At 34.4% G+C, this 18,652-nt stretch overlaps 1 long non-coding RNA gene across 1 annotated transcript; it reads right to left on the minus strand.

The window, feature by feature from the left end:
- Nucleotides 1-2,200: 2,200 nt before the first annotated feature.
- Nucleotides 2,201-3,486, minus strand: LOC149559223 (uncharacterized). Its single transcript, XR_016364329.1, has 2 exons — nt 3,376-3,486; nt 2,201-2,755 (listed from the first exon to the last, which is right to left on the minus strand). It is a non-coding gene; the product is annotated as an uncharacterized LOC149559223 (long non-coding RNA).
- Between the last annotated feature and the right edge of the window lie 15,166 nt (nt 3,487-18,652).

Raw genomic sequence — 18,652 nt, forward strand, 5'->3', positions numbered from 1 at the left:
AAAATTTACACCAATTAAAAAATGATATCAAAGAACATATCTTTTTATTAGTAAATTGACATTATATTATGGACTTCTCCCTTTTAAAATCAAGTTTAGGATCTCTTAAATAAGAAGGTACATATTAAAAACTAATAAGATTATCCATTAATCTTTTTAATTTATCAATCTATCTTTTTCTATTTTTTTAATGTTTTAAAATAATAATAATAAAAAGATTTTAAATTATATATATTTTTGAAAAGGGGAGAGGGGGGGCGAGGGTTGGTATCATAATTTTGAAGGCAACAAACTAGTGATTAAAATTTAAACAAACAAATTTAGAATTTTTTATTGTTCTTAGTTTCTTACAAGTTTTATAATATATTATATACTTATATCTTTTATTTAAACTATTATTTTGTTATTGTATCATTGTAATCATCATAAATTTTATTAAATATATTTGTATTATATTATATTATTTTATAGATTTATAAAAAAAAATTATATTCTATGATTTAAAAGACTAAATGATATTAAACTTTTAAGTATTTTAATGAATAAAATAAATTATTTATAATATTATCAATTTACATATACACTTGTTGCTATAAAAAAAATTGAATAAGAAATGAACAAATAAAGACATGTTTATTCAATGTTTTTTATGTTTTTATTTTCAAAATAACAATTTAAAAATTCCATGTACTTCACCAACAATATGCATTACCAAATTGATAAACAATTTTGAAGACCATTTATTCTTATTTGCTGAATCTTCCAAATCAAGTCTATCATTATACTTCTTATTATTTTTATATAATGATGAATGCCAATTAAAAGTATTTATATCAATTTAATTATAAATTATTTTAGTTTAATTTTAACTAATATAAAAAATTATATTATATTTTTTTTTAATAAAAAATAAAATTGAGAAGTGCAACCAATTAATTATATCCCTTTATATTCTTTAATATCCTTCTCATATTTAAGTTTATTGAACATAGTGAGATCCTATAATATTTGGACAATAAAAGATACCCTTGTTGTGTCAATATTCAAACTTCATATTTTTGACAGCCTGCTACAGTTTTTATTCAGTTACCATCTACGTAAATGTTAAAACGAGTGTGATAATTATTATGCATTTGTACTCTACAATCTGGCATAAAAGCCTACGGACTATGATAATGAAGATCTTATGATATATTTTCCCGCATCATTTACAATAGATAGTGTCATCAATGTTTAGAATGATGAATCATAAAAAGTGGCTCAAAATATTGATGAATTCTTCTTCTCCTCTTCTTTTATAAACTTCATCTAAATAATTCAACCAGTGAAACGGAACCCTGTGTTTCCTCTTTCTGATTCATCTAAGTTAATCTTTTAGTGAGATAGAATTCGTGTTGTAATTTTTCCTTTTTCACAAGGCCCAATGGTATGCACTGATTTATTTCCAGTCAAGCACAGAATATTCAATATAATATTATGGAAAAATGCCCATGTATTTCAACTCAGCTCTAAATTTGTGAAGCAAGACCCAATTCATGATTATAATTGATGATGATATCTATTTTTCATATTTTTTAATGAAATAACAATCTGACGACCTTGATTTTACAATTTATCTTATGAGTGTCTAGTTCATCTGATGCAAATGAACAATATGGTGAATCTAAGAAATATTCCAGCACTTATAATAAAATGTACTCAATATTCATATGACTGTTCTTATGTACTTCAAGTCAGCTCCAATTTATGTTAAATTGCCAATTGCCAGACCCTTTTCATGATATCTAATCTACTATGATATTTCATTTTCACACTTTTTATTAAATATCAATTGGACGACCTGGAAACACAGTTTATTTTCAAATATCTAGTTCATATGATACAAAATGAACAATACGGTGAATCTCAGAAATAATCCAGCACTTACAGTACACTGTACTAAACATTTATATACTGTTCCATTTGGGGAATGCCACTTAATGAATAGATATCACCCAATGCAATGATTAGTGAATTGCTCACCATATAACATCTAGAAGTATAGCATTACATAAAACTGCATCTCAATGTAGTTTTATACAAGGAAATGGATATGAAATCCACTGATTTACTCTCTATCCATGGGAAGTACTACATTCAGAAGAAAAGAGAACTGCATTGAACAGATAATAGTATTTTGCAATCATGAAATTGTGACCAATTTCTGAAAGAGCGATTGACAACTTTTTATTTAAGGATAATAAAATTTACATTCATTTTGTTTCTTCAGCTCTTCAAAGAGAGAATTACAAGCTCTGGAGGGATAGACACCAATGAACAATGAGGAAAAACAATTGAAATTGCTCTATGAAGAAATGAGAAAACACATAGTGAGAGGTGACATTAGATCTGGAGAATTGAGAGAACATGGAGGGGAAGGTGTTACTAGATGAAAAATAAGTTATGGAAAGCCTTGCAAGGTCAAGAAACCACCTTAGCATGGCTTAGAAACTCGTGTAGACACTAATGAATACAATGAAAGAACTTAATGAGTGTAAAAGAAAAGATGAAAATGAAGGGGGAGATATGTGGATAGAACAAGCTCAGTCAAGATAGCACCTAATACAAAACTACATATTAACATCTTTTCTTCTTAATAGAGTGCATGTTCTGCCATGAAAATGCCCAAAGACCTGCACAGTCAGAGTAACATTGCTTTGAGAACTAAACTTGTCTGGCATCACTGGAGATATTAGCTTTCCAACTTCATATAAGCCTGCATCACCATGAAATTTCTTATCAGTAAAGCTGCATGTAAACCAACAGCTGACATATTGCTGTATCTAAACTTGGCAGATCAAACTGAAAAACAATGATTCTAATTGATGAATGGACCCTAAACCATGATTTGATTGTTTGTTTTAATGTATTTACTATTTAATAAAGTGCATGATTTTACTGGGGTGATCAATTAAGCTTTGTATTGAAGACACTATGAAATCTCTATCAGTAAAACAGCAAATGACACAGTAGTTGATATATTGTATCTAGATTTGGCAGAGCAGACTAAAAGTCAATGATTCTGATTGATGGATATCAAATACACTATCCGGTGAAACCCAAAAAAACACCCTAAACAGATATAACAGTGAATCTGATTCAAGTGTGACACAAAAGCTGTTTAGGATTTAATAATGCACATGTTTTTATTTGGGTGATCAATTAAGATTTGTATTTCACATTGCAACATGACATTTCTTTATCAGTATAACTGCATGTAACACAGTAGTTGATATATTGTGCCTAAATTTGGATGAGCAGACTACAATAATGAATATAAAGTAAAACACATTAGAGTGAAACCCAAAAACACACCAAAGAAAAATTTCAGTTAACCTGATTCAGGCGTGGCATTAGAGCTACATCTACTGTTATCTGAAACCCTAAACAGAAACAAAGTACAGAGCCCACATATATACAAGACAAAACAACCAATTAGAAATGTGCTGACTGAGAGCACATACAAATCATGATACCCGTTTCCATGATTTAAGTTGTTAGCTTGTCACCTCTACAAATTTTCACAAAAACCACGATTTCTTGTCACTCAATAAACAGTGCTATTGATATGCTTTAAAAACAATTAATACAACTTGAGGAAAGCACATGTTACCCATTTTCATGATTGGAGTTGTTAGTTAGTCACTTCCATAAATTCCCACCATGATTTCTTGTCAAGAAACAGTGCCAAACATGCTTTTAAATACAAGTTGGGGAAAGGAAAAGATTGTGCTGATTGACAAACACATTTAAACAAAAAAAAGTAGAATACTGTGTGCCCACATTGCATCATCATCCTTTAGAAAACCAATAAAATAGAATACCTAGACCATCACTGACATAAAAGCATTTCTACTATAACCCAAACCCCAAAAACAAATCAACACTACAATGAAAGTATTCTCATTGAAAGCACTCACAAATCATGGCCACCAACCCCATTATCTTCACAATCTCCGCCTCAATACGCCACCAAGACAGCCTAACTATATTGACTGCCTAATATTTCTTTACCAACAACACTGTGGAGATGAGGGAGATGTGAAGGAATGATTATGGAGGCAGAAGGTGTGTTTATATTGCAAGAGATTTGACACTGTTGGTGATGGAACGAGACATATCATTGGAAAACAAGACACGAAACATTGTCCAGGCTGTTCACACAGAGACCGAGAAGGATTTAATTAAAGTTTTTGGTTTTATTTGGGTGAACATGTTTGTCCTCGGTCTATGCGAAGGCAGCCCTATCAAAGCATTTAAGCTGCCCACGTTACGCAAGCAATTTCTGTACTAATTTTGTGTTGCCAAATATTTAGACCACTTCTGTACGTTGACCCTCAAATCTCTCCAATAAATTCTGATCATATCCCTTGTAAGAAGCCGAACCCAATTTACTCTATCAACAGAGCTGCTCATCTTTTTAGTTTGAAAGTAATTATAACTGCACGAGTTTTGCATGCTTCTAGAGTCGTTGAGGACTGGGAGTTTAATACTTACTATTCTTTCCCTTTCACCATAACTTTCCCTTAAGCTGGTCATTTTTCCTGAGGTAGGTATTTAATTTGAATTCAAACAAGAAAGAGGACGGATTATAAATTGATATTTATTTAGCTGGACTAGGGATTCAAGCCTGCCCTAGGTTCAAACTCAGGGCTGAGCTGAGGCTTAAGTTTAATGGATTTAGAGCCGTACTGGATGAGGGAAAAGTTTATCTGCTAAGCACCCATTGAAATGTGTCACTGAATGTAAATATAATTCTGGATTTTTGTTAGGGTTTTTACGTTTGTTTAAGGTGGTAGGTTTTTGTTGTATTGTTAATGTAAGAGAGTTGTATAGGGCTTTCATCTTTAATTGTGTTATATTGTTGTTTTCAAGTCATTAAATATCATTCTTCTTAGCATTGAAGAAGTAATATTGTGTGAATAATTATTGTTCTTCCATTTGATCACCATGCACAATATGGATAGGCTGACCAATCATATTTTTTAGAGTGGTGAGAATGAATTTTTTTAATTCATTAAATGCCCCATGTCGTTAAACATTTTAATTTTTTTAATTCATCATTATATCCCTAGGTTTTAATCTTCTAAATCTACATGTCTTGCAGCTACAAAAACTTTATTTCTTATAATCTTCATGTTTTGCAGGTCTCATTTTGTCATGAAATCAGAAAAATCATGAGGGCCCTTGATCTTCAGTAGATCAAGGGTTGTCACTTTATCGCTTTGGGAAGTTGCAAGGTCTTTATCCAAAGCGACATAGCGAGCGCTTGCCACGTGGATATGTGGGAGCAACTCTAAATGGTGAGCCACAATATGACAAAGGCGAAGTCAAGACAGGTTGGCATATGGATGCATTCCCAATGGTTGGAGATTTTGAGGGGCACAAAGATGACCCAATGATAGTTTCTACTATAGAGCTCTGGCAGATCTACGATTATTGCTTTGTCACTAATGGAAACTACAAGCTCTTTATCTATAGCGACAAAGCAAGGAGGTGACACGTGTCCTAGTGGACCCAATCGGCGAGCCAATGGAGGTAAGCAAATCAATGGCCAACACCTAGCTTAGTTTTAAAAGAAACAAAGGGTAAAAAAAGGAAAATGGTAGGGTCACCTTTCGAACGAGTTTCATAAGGTCATCAATAAAGATAGGATGATTCGTTCGACGTCTTTCAACCGAAGGAGAATGTGTTACGATCTTACGACAGTCGTAAGATTGGGTACAATGGAAATGGAAGCTGAGAGGTCACGACAAAGTCTTTAGGTTTCGATGTTATGACACACAGTTGATCGAGAGATCACAAAGCCAGAATAGAAGAGGCCCAATGGCATGACAAAGCATGATCTTAAGATTGTAAGCGACAAGACAAGGTAGACCCAGGAGCATAAATGAAAGAAAAGGTGCACATGCTATTTTGATGCTCTGATACTATGATAGGTAGTATGTCAAGAGATTTGAAGGGCCATTAATGCGGGTTACAATCTTACGATTGTTGTTTGCCATAAGATTGAGGGGTGATCGTAACGTCGTAAGGGGCCAAAGATGCATGTTCCAATGCTACAATACCCAGTATATCATATGGTCGTAGAGCTATTTTCATAAGCTCATGACACTACGATATAAAGGAGATTTTTGACAATCATAGGATTACGGGGGCTGGGGTCTTCATGGTAAGATATTACAAAGGGTTTTTTCTCCCCAAAATGTCATAAGGTCATAGTATCGAGAGATTAGGAGTCAAAGTTTAAAGTTGACTTTTCAACTATTATGTGTACAACCTTGGTGGACAGTCATTTGTGAAATCAACCAAAGGGTGGTGTTCCCAGCCTATCATGTTGTAACACATGGATGTGTCTTGGTAGTCAGTTAAATTTTGCCCCAAGGTGGCATAGAAATGAAGCAGTGCAAGTTGGCATTGATCGAAGGGATGAGTTGGTGATTCAAATGACCTAGTTTTAATGAATATCTTATTTGCATTTGAGTATAGGGATGGTGGAGATCAGATCAGATAGCTTAGGTGGGATGATCACTAAGAAATATATGGTCTCTTCTTAAATATAGTTGTGACTATTAATGCTATGCCGGTGGGGGTGGTTGTGGAGTTGATCTTTGAATGCCACAAGAAGCAAAGGGCAGTTAAGGTACTTCTGCAACATGTAGCACCTGGCTTTCCATGATTATTCTCTTGGTGTTACCCATAATGGAAGATGTAAAACTTAATGGTGAATGTAATTCTCTAAGATATATGTACTCTTCCATTGATTTTCTAACACGTGCCCCTCCCATCTAGAGCTTGTTGCAATCCTAGTCTATTTAAAGATTCCCAAGATGTGGAGAAAGGGTTGTGCTACACCATTGATATTGGTGTATATAGGGTTATGAATAGTCAACTTGTGGCTATCTTAATCCTTAAATAAATCATGTTATCACTATTATATTATTGTTCAGGTAGGTAGGTCAGCCTAGGTGTTATGTAAGGTTGTGTCTATTCAACATAAGCATAATTAGGTATATATAGGAGGTTGTGAGTCTTATTTCAAGATCATATTGTGAAGTGTGTTCTCATTGGAGATATTTGGAGGTTGCCCCCTTGAAGTGGCCTATTATTCTCAGTTATTATCAAGTATTTATATAATATTTCATCTTATTTCTTCTATTGTGCAAGTTATTTCATTACAAGTGGTATCAGAGCATGATCTTGGCACCATAGAGGCAAGATTTTTTCTCAACATTGGGGCAATTTTGGGAAAAGCATAACTTTCAGATTTTAACAAAATTTTCAAAGATTTTTAAAGGTTTTTTGAAGACTATATTAAAGAAGCTATAGTCCAAAATTCAGAGGAATTGGAGCAAATTAGAGCAAATTATTGCAGAATTACTATTTCTACACAATTTATTGAGATCTACATATCTCTCACATCTTGCCGAATTGGAGTATAACTTGTATTGGGTTTTTGAATACATAGTATGGGAGCCTACATTTCAAAGCTTGGAGAAATTGAAGCAAAAATAAGCAAGTTATTACAACATTAGGAAAATTCGCTTTCAAAGAAGCAAATTTACCAATTTTTTCTAGATTGTTCCTAAGGGTATCTTGGCCCTAGTAAGCTATAGTGAAAAATAAATAAAAAATCAAAGAATTTATATTTTATTTGTGTGATTTATTTCAAAAATTAGGTTTCCATAATGACAAGTCCTCCAACGAGAGGCAAAAAGAATGCTACCACACTAGGGAAATCATCTAATCAAGATAGGGAAACAATAGATGATAGTAATCCTAATGAGGAAATAAGTAAGTTCAAAGAAGAGGTTAAGAGGGATATGTGTGACCTACAAGGAGATATATCATATATACGAAGCATGTTAAGCATCTATATGAATGAAACAAGAAAGGAGTTGTCAAGCAATCAAGGTGAAACCTTCAAGTTGACTAATAATGACACAAATTTTAATACTCCTATGGGATCTAGGAATTTTTTTTCGAAAGGTGGATATGCACAATTTTGATGGAAACGATCCTCTAACATGGGTAAATCAAATGGAGAATTTTTTTGAGGTACATCAAACCCCATATGGACAAAAGGCCACGATGGCTTCCTTATATCTAGAACCAGATCAATTCATTTGGTATCATTGGCTTTGTACTCATAGAAGGAAAAAGGGTCTCACCATATCATGGTCAATTTTTATAAAAGAACTCCAAGCACAATATAGCAATAGTGTGACATAAAACTTCTTTAGCCAACTTGCTAAGCTTCAACAAACATGATCAGTTAAAGGATTATATTCAAAAATTCCCAAAATCTATCTTTAAGAGTGGATACAATTATAGAGGAGAACTTGAATGATTTATTCGTGGGTGGTCTCAAGGATCACATTCAACATGAGATATGCATGTTTAGTCCTAGCTAGGTAAATGAGTCTTTTATCTTGGCACACAACGTAGAGGAGAAGTTCTTGATTCCTACAAAGCAAGGGGCTAATGTGACAAGAGAAAAAGGTTATTCAACACCTTATCTTCCTCAACCTACTAGGTTGACTCCACAACAAATTGAGGAGACAAGAGCAAAAGGATTGTGTTTCAATTGTGATTGCAAATATAATTGAGGACATAAATGTAGTGAAAAGAAATTGTTCTATATTGAAGGTCCAAGTGTGGAAGAAGAGGATGAGCCAATATCAAAGGAGGATAGATAGTTGGGTGAGAAATCACATGATTCTCAACCAATCATTTCTTGTCATGCACTTTCAGGTTTTAGTACACCACAAACTCTCAAGGTAGTGGGTTTCTTAAAGAAGCAGAAAGTAACAGTGTTGATCGACTCAAGTAGTACTCATAATTTCATCAACAAAACTCTTCTAAATTGTTTTATATATCCAACCCTAGAGTTTCAAGTTTTGATTGCAGATGGGGGCACAAATAGTTGTTTAGGGAAGTGTCATAGCATCAAATTACCCATGGGAGATTATCAACTTGATACCCCAATGTATATGATATCCATGGGTGTGGTAGATATTGTTTTGGGAGTACAATGACTTACTACATTGGGAATAATTGAGATGAACTTTCAAGAACTACTCATGTGATTTCAATCAAAAGGGAAGGTAGTAGAGCTAAGGTGATTGAAGGAAAACTCCCCACAGATGGTTAGCTCTCATCAAATGCAAAAGTTTCTTAAGAAAGGAGTGGATAGATTTGTGGCCCAACTATGTTCATTAGGAGTCTCTCAATCTAGTGCTCTTACTCATCCAAATTTAGAAGTGTAAGGAAACTTTCAAGGAAGAATATAACCGTTTCCACATAACCCATCATAGATTTGAAATAAATATGTAATTGAAATCCACATGCAAGGGAATAAACAACATACCCACAAAATTGTGACACAAGATATATCCTAGGAAACCCTCATTGAGGGAAAAAAACCCAACCTCCAAAAGCATCCATCACCATGTATTATTCAGCAAAAATACTATTGCAATACAACTATGGAAGCCTTCAAAGCCATAGCCACAACTAGACAATCCATGTGAACAAGCATGAATCCACACATCCCATGCCATGCTTCCTACCTTCACAAATGTTCCCTTGGCTAACCTGTCAAGCCTTGTCCCGCTTGACTCTTTCCTTTTCCCCTTCTTCTTCTCTCTTACCAATAACTATCCTTGTGGCTTCTTATATAGTAGCAAGTCCCACAAAACCACCAAGTGGTATTACATAAACCATGTGCTACCTAACCCATTGAACCCACATTTAATATTAGAAATTTAATTCTTTTCCCCAATATTAAATAATTACATGAAATATTATCACAATGTTACACTACAATTCATCAAGTATACCTCATGAGAATCTTTACATGTTGCACGTCCATCTAGGTGCAACATTACATAATAAAATAAAATAATAAAATATAACAATACTATGCAATGTGTGCAACACCCATTATTTCAACAAAAAGAAATAATTAATTGTCACTCAGTGATTCTTGGAGATATTCCTAAAGGACTTCCTCCTAAGAGGGATCATGACCATGCCATACAACTAGTTCCAGCGAGCCAACCACCAAACATCAGACCTTATAGGTACCCACACATACAAAAAAGTGAGATAGAAAAAATTGTTGAGGAAAAGCTAGAGGTAGGAATTATCAAGCATAGCCAAAGTGCTTACTCTTCACCTGTTGTGATGGTGCATAAGAAGGATGAAACTTGGCGCATGTGTCCAAATTATAGAGTGCTCAACAAGTATACCATTAAAGATAAGTTTCCTATTCCAGTCATCGATGATCTTCTAGATGAATTAAATGGAGCTATGTATTTTACCAAGTCAGATCTTAGATCGAGTTATCACCAATTCAGATTAAGGAGGAAGATATTTGCAAGACAACATTTCAAACTCGTGAGGGTCAAATTATGAATTTTTGCTGATGCCATTTGGTCTTACCAATGTACCATCTACATTCCAAAGTTTGATGAATTCTATTTTTAAGAAGTTCTTGAGAAAGTTAGTGTTAGTGAAATTTTTGATGATATATTAATTAATAGCAACACCTGGGAAGAACATTTGCAACATGTAGATTAAGCATTATAATTACTCAAAGATCATTAACTCTATGCTAAGCCATCCAAGTGTGCTTTTGGTCTTAAGGAGGTGGAGTATTTGGGACACATAGTTTCACATGAAGGAGTAAAGGTGGACCCTAACAAAATTAAGGCTATCATGGAATGTCCTATTCCAAAAACCATTAAGAAGTTGAGGGGTTTCTTAGGATTGATAGGGTACTATAGAAGATTTGTGAAAAATTGTGGTTGTATAGTAGCACCCCTTACCACTCTATTGAAGAAATATTCTTTTCATTGGAATGAATCTGCTAATGTAGCATTTGAGCAATTGAAGAAGGCTATGTGTACAACTCTGGTGCTTCCCACTCTAGACTTCACCAAGGAATTCATTGTGGAATGTGATGCTTCTAGAAATGGGATAGAGTAGTTCTCATGCAAGAAGGTTGACCAATTTCTTTTGAGAGTTTTCAATTAAAAGGTAAAAATCAACTCAAACCTATTTATGAGAAGGAAATGCTAGCAATCCTTCATGTAGTTTAAAAATGGAGACCTTATTTAATGGGTTGACACTTCAAGGTTAAGACAAATCATGAAAGCCTAAAATATTTTTTTGGAACAAAGACTATCTTCAGAAGAGAAACAAAAATGGGTCACTAAGATGTTGGGATATGACTTTAAAATTGTATACAATAAAGGGAAGGAAAATATTGTGGCTGATGCACTCTCCAAGAAAGATGAAAAAGATGAAGCCTTATTATGTGCCCTTTCAATATTATAAGAAAATTGGGTGGTAGAAGCCAAGGAAGAGTGGCGAAATGATGTTGCAACAAGTAATCTCATCCAACAAATAAAAAGTGACCTTAGTAGTTCAGATAATTTTTTTTTAAAGGGGGATATTCTTTGGTATAAAGAGCACTTGTATCTCTGCAAGAATTCCACTCTTAAACACCAGATTCTCAAAGAACGAAATGAGTCCCCAGTTGGTGGTCATTTGGAATTTTTGAATCAAGCAAGATTTTTTTGGGAGGCGCTAAAAGGTGATGTTCAAAACTTTATGGCTAAATGTATGGTTTGTCAAAAAAATAAGGGGGAAACAATTAAGACACTAGGTCTTGCAACCTTTATCTATTCCTAGCCAATGTTTGGAAGAGGTATCCATGGACTTCATCATAAGGCTTCCAAAATATAAAGGTCATAATGTCATCATGGTAGTAGTTGATTGCCTCACTAAATATGCACATTTCATTGCATTATCACATCCTTTGACAACAAGTATAATGGAAAAAATTTTCTTGGAGAATATCCAAAAGCTACATGATACACCTAAGGTTATTGTTAGTGATCATGATCCTATCTTTACTGGTCATTTTGGAAAAATTTATTCTCATGTTTGGGTACTCAATTGGTTCATATTTCTTCATACCATCCTCAATCAGATGGGAAAATTGAGGTTTTTAATAAATGTTTGGAAGAATATCTATGTTGTTTCAATTCAGAAAAATAATCTCAATGGATAGATTGGCTACCTCTTGCAGAATGGTGGTACAATACTTCTTTTCATAGCTCATAAAAAATGTCACCAAGAGTTTAAGTAGTAGAGGACCACTTGCTTTATCAAAAATAGGTGCTTTGAGGACTCGAGGAGAATTTAGGTATGACACAAAATCGAATGAAACAACAAGCATACCAACATCATAGTGAAAGAAATTTTTAAGTTGGGGACTAGGTCTTCTTGAGATTGTAGCCTTATAAATAAATCTCAATGAAGCAACAAAAAAAGAATAATAAGTTGTGTCCAAGATATTATGGACCATACCAAATCATGAAAAATATTGGTAGTGCTACCTACAAGCTTGAGTTGCCACCAAAAACAAAGATACATCTAGTCTTTCATGTTTCTTGTTTGAAGAAGGTAATTGGGAAAAATATTCCTACTCAAACATTACTACCAGAACTTGATGAAGAAGGAAGAATAATTTTGGAAATAGAGTGCATACTTCAAACATGTATGAAGAAGCCAAGGAGAAAAACCATGACTCTGTATCTCATTCAATGGAAGAACTTACTAGTTGAAGAGGCCACATGGGAGGATGAGAATTTTGTTTAAAAGAATCTACACTTGGTTAGCATTGAGGACAATGCTTCTTTCAAGAGAGGGGCCATGCTATGCCCTTACTATTGGTGTATATAAGGTTATCAATAGTCAACTTGTAGGTATCTCAATCCTTAATTAAGTCATGTTATCATTACTATATTATTATTTAATTAGATATGTCAGCCTAGGTGTTATGTAGGGTTGTGTCTATTCAACCTAAGCATAATTAGGTATATATGGGAGGTTGTGAGTCTTATTTAAACATCATATTGTGAAGTGTTTCTCATTGGAGATATTTGGAGGTTTCCCCCTCGAAGTGGCCTATTACTCTCAGTTATTATCAAGTATTTATATAATAGTTCATATTATTTCCTCTATTATGCAAGTTATTCCATTATAGAGGGTAATTGCACATAAGTTTTATCAATCAAGAAGATTAAATAGTGTACCTTGCATTGCAATGGACATGGGCTATAAAATTGTGAAGAAAGATCATACTCATGAACTTGCAAAGTTACAATTGTAGCAATTGATTGAAAACCTAAGAGCAATAAGGAAAACCAAAAGTGCTCAATGCAAATTTGGATCTATTTTGGTATGTATTTTCTTTATGTGTAGAATACATTTCCTACTTTTAGCAAGGTTACATGGAAGACAAATAGATCAATTACAATAAAAATAGGAGAATTTATTGAACAATTAGGCAATAACTTTGAGTCAGTGATGACTAGTTATTTTGAAGATTTCAAACAATCTATGAAGAAGAAATTAAGGATACCAATCTTAGTATTGGAGAAATATTATGATGATGTTTACTTCCTAGTTGACACTGATTACACATATGTTCAAGCAGCGATTCATAGAGTGAGATGGCTAAGGCCATTAGGTTATGAGATAGATATTGATGAGGCCTCTGCAAGAATCACAACATTATTGGCAGAAGAAGTGGAAAAAGAAGCCAAAGCATTTGGTAACTATGAACTAGTCAAATCAAAAATCACTATGGAGTTGAAGACTTCTTCTGTGATTAAGAAGAAGAACAAATTGGTGAAGAAACTAAAAAAAAATTTGGTGAAGGAGCCAAGGAAGATGAAGAAGAAGAAGAAGAAGAAGAAGAAGAAGAAGAAGAAGAAGAAGAAGAAGAAGAAGAAGACACACAAGCTCAAGCACCATTGGCTCTAACACAAGGCCAAGGAGAGGATCAACAAGAGGAGGAGATAGAAGTTGTAGAAGGTGCCAAAGAAGAAGAAGTTGAGGAAGCACCTACTCCTACTGACAAGAAGAAAAGAAAGGCAAAGACACCTGCAGTGACAAAACCAAAGAAGGTTGCAAAACAAAGTCAACCTAAACCAGCATTACGTACCACAAGGGCTAGTAAAAGAGTCACTATACAGAAGGCTAAAGAGGTATCCAAGCCTAAAGAGAAAAAAGGTGGACCATAGAAAAGACCAAGGAGAAAGCATGTTTCTTAGGCTGAATCTGATGACAACAACCAATTCCAAGTGGTGAGTCATAGTCCCTCCTTAGACCTAGATAATTTATGTGAGAACATTAGAAACAATGTTGATTTTTCAGGTTTCTGTCACATAGAATTTGATAACCTTGGAAAGATTGAGAAGAATCAAGTAGAGAAAGTAATATATTCCATGATGGCTACTTTTAAGAAATCCCCTCTAGAAATTGCCAACTCCATACCTAAGAGTTTATATGATAGACTTGAGCAAAAATGGCATTATTTTCTAAAAATAGAGAAGCAAATTAGGGAGACAACCCTTGCTCAAGTTATGCTAGAACTTAGCAAGGCACAAATGTCTAAAGCCATAAAGAAATATGTTGTGATATTTTTAACTAAGTATAGGGCATTCAACATATTGCATAACAACATAAAGGATGTTGTAAAGAAGTCCAAATAAATGTGGAAGATCACATATGGACTAGCCACAACTGGAGATGATGAACAAGAACCTATTGAAGTAGAAGACGATGAAGAGGATAAAAATGAAGAAGGCATAGTTGAGGAAGGCACTAATAGGAATATTGATGATCAAACAACAACTGAGGAGGAGCAACAACCATAACAAAGTACACAAGATACACAAGTTTAGAGTGTCAGCCCTCCACAGGTAATAAGTGTAAGTACTGAAACTGTTACAGTAAAGGATGTTTTTGATCTTACTACTTAGAACATCAATCCCCTAATAGAGGAAGATTTAAAAAAGATACTTGACCAATCCACACTACAAGCCAAATTATGTGACAACATTGTATTAATAAGTATTGATGAAATTCAGAAGTCAAAGTTTATGAGTGTAGGGGAGGAAGTTAAAATACAAGAAATGCCTAGAATCACTCCTCAAGTCACTTTTATATAGCCTTCACAACCATTACTTGTATATCAAAGGAAGGAGACATCAGGTGACATAGTCAATACACCCATGGACAGAACTCCAGTCTTAGAAAATGTTCAAGAACCTGTAAAAGACAAGGATGAGACAATTGGAGAAGATAAGGTAGAAACACCATTCAATTATGGGACACCAAGTCAAATAGGTTAGGTAGATGTACCTGCACCTCTAGCACAAGTTCAAGATGTAATTGAAATTAAAGAGGCAGAAAAGGAAAAGCCTGAAGAGATAGATTTGACACCCAAGCTGAAGGAGCTAGAAGCAATACAAGCACTGGTAACATTACTAGAATCAAGAACTCCTTCTAGTCAAACTCTTTAGAGGCTGAGCACAGATGCAACACCCTTGCAATTCTCAGTGTCAAGTCCTAGCTCATCTAAGGTAGAAGAGGTAATAACTTATGGAGATGTTAGCCTAGATGAAGAAATTGTATTGCCCAAGTTTGATCTTGCAACAATCACCATTGAGTAGATGGGCATACTTCAAGAGGCCCTAGCAAGAAAGAAACATCAAGAACTACTTAGAAGGGAGCATAGATAGAAGCAAGGTTTGATTGAGATCAAAGACATTTTCTTAGATGCATTCAATCAGCCTACTCCAAATGAAACTAAGCCAATCATTGAACAATTGACCAACATAGTGGAAAGAGTAAGTAATACAAACCTTGATACTAATGCCAAATTATTAGAATGGTTTGAGAAGAAGTTTCAAAATTAAGTAAATGAAAAGATATCTAGTGATATAGCACTAACACAAGTTGCATTGGCAATTCAGATAGAAAGTGTGAAGAAGGTACTAGAGAACATTTTCTCTCTATAAACCAAACTCTGCAATCCTACACTCTTCACACAGGAGATAAGGAATCACATCTCAAACTTGGAAAGTCATATGTAGTCATCTAGAGCTAAATTGCCCATGACTCTAGCTCAAAGTGAGAAAAAATTTAGGATCCTATTGCAAACCCAAAGTCACTTAACAACACTAAAAGTAGATGAAGCCAACATAAGGGCTAAATTGATCAACATCCAATCTACATTGACTCCTCACATGGACATTCTACACAAGAAGTTAGGCTATGTAGAAACTGTTATGAAGAAAGACCCCAATCTTTCTACATTAGATGCCCTGGCACACCTTCCTACCAAGCCGGCTATTCAAATTAAGTCTTTGCAGGTCACATGTGATAATTGACATGCAACTCTTAAAATAACTTGATGTCCACAATTTTTTTTTGGACAAATATACTATTAGTGTATAACCCATTGACATCAGTGTCAAAAAGGGGGAGTAAGAGCTATGGGGGAGCAAGAATGGGGGAGTAAGAAAAATGGGGAGTAAAGTGCAAGAAAGCAAGCAAAAAGAAAACAAAGCAAAAAGTAGAAAATAGAGAAAGAGTATTAGTAGAGGCAAACCTACTCAGCAGGAGTAAGATTTTGATACAGAATATAGTACAAAATAGATCAAACAACTCAGGGGGAGTTATAAGATTTTGAGGTATAAGTCATGTTGCAAAATTTTGTATAGAAGCCAAATAATCATTTATGTTATGCTTGTAAGAATAAGAGCATTAATGTGTGCTCAAGTGTTTTTGACACTCATGTCAAAGGGGGAAATTGTTGGTCTTAGAATGGTTTTGACTAGCGAGTGTCTATACACTTAAGCTATTTACTTTTTTCATGCCAAATAAGTAACATATGTCAAGCAAAACATATAAGTTAGAGGATGTTGAGTAAATAGTGAGTGCTGAGTCACTCAAGTGCCGAGAAGACAATATGTGCCAAGTGATCTAGGAGACAAGCAATTAGTGCATGCTAAGTCAATTGGATGTTGAATGGTAGTACTGAGGTTAGTTGATGCTGAGTATCAGGGACTTTAGATGCTGAGTAACATACTTTTGTCATAGTTGTTTGTATTGGCACAAACTACTATGTAAACCATTTTTGAGCCAACTTAAAGATTGAATTACGATATTTTGGTGATAAGGATGAATCTTAGGTTGGAATCCTTATGTATTACATGCACCTAGTCATATACAAGGAAGGTTTAAGAGGCAATATGGATGAATCACAATCATTGATTCATACCTAACCCTAAGTCACCTAGGTCTTCTTAAGGAGGACAAACCCTAAATTTTCTATAAGCATGAAAGGGAATGAATGAATGATCAAAGAGAGTTTTGCATGCACAAACTAGGACATTTATGGTGACCAAGGTATTATGATCTGAATTGTATTACAAAATTAGTTAAAGGAGAATAGAAGAAGGAAACAATGAACAATAGAGAGTCATCTAATCAAGAAGGATCAAGTACACAACAAAATAGAGGTGATCTATCATCAAGCATCAAAGTGCTAACTGCAAGATCAATGCTAAGACATTCTAATAGGTGAATCAGTTAAATCTCTTAATAAAGTAGTCCTAAAGTTCTGTATTAAAATCCCCTAGCAAGGTTCTTACTTAATTGTGAGTTGAAGTCCTCTAATCAAGCACACTTTTAATAGGGTGTTGAAATCCTTTAATAGGGTGAGACCTAACAGTCTTTGTAAGCCTTTAATAGGGAAAACCTTTCATAGGGTAGATCATGTTTCATGATCAAACATTGTAACCTTCATTGGATACACTTTATTAATATAGTAGTGAAGATTTGTGGGTGTCATCTGCACCCCAGTTTTACCTTCTCATTGGAGGGTTTCTAGGTAAACATATCTTGTGTCATATATGTGTGAATGCTTACTTGTTTACATGCTTTAGATGTATATTCATTACATGGTATTTCATTTTACTTATTGAATATATGAGATGGTTGTGTGGTAAATATTTTATGGGTCAAAGTTCAAAGCACTAATTCACCCCCCCATCCTCAGAAGTTTACCTTTCCTTTTGTAATTCCAACACAACTTTGGGTGGTAGTTCGTAAGTTAGTCTTGTAGATTATTGTATTGAAGGTGCCCATGTGGGTTAGAATATTATATTTGTGAATTCTGTAATTCTGCATTGTCCATATTTTGTTCTCACATTTGTTGTTGTTTCTTTATTTCTATTATGGTTTATGGTATTACATGGAGAACCCTTCATCAAGTGGTATCAGAGCTAGAGTACTTGAGAATGTGGAAAAATTGTTGACTGTGAGGTAGTTCACACCAAGACTATGGTTTGGGCTGAGCATGTAGAAATATCACTAATTGTGAGGTAATATGCACTAGGGTTTTAGCAAAAGTGTGAAAATGCCTACACGAAGAGAGCATGGAAAAAGAGCTATAGGTGTTACACTTGAGGGTTTTAGAGCCCTCCAAAGACAAATGCAAGAATTGATAAAACAAATGCGTAGAGGAATAAATCTTCCCATAAGAGATGAAAGTGAGGATGATGATGATGAAGAAGAAAATGCCAAACTAGAGGCGGTTCTAAACCTAGAGGAAGAGAGGCTTTTTAAGGCCATCTCCAAGTTTGGAAAAATACCTAAGTTTGTGGTTCCCACATTTTTGGGAAATCTTAACTTAGAGGAGCTAATCAATTGGATCAATGAACCAAAGGAGTATTTTGAGTAT

Source organism: Cupressus sempervirens, chromosome 5 (assembly GCF_028749045.1).
Source record: "Cupressus sempervirens isolate cs-2001-9-10 chromosome 5, ASM2874904v1, whole genome shotgun sequence".
Classification (NCBI taxonomy): domain Eukaryota; kingdom Viridiplantae; phylum Streptophyta; class Pinopsida; order Cupressales; family Cupressaceae; genus Cupressus; species Cupressus sempervirens.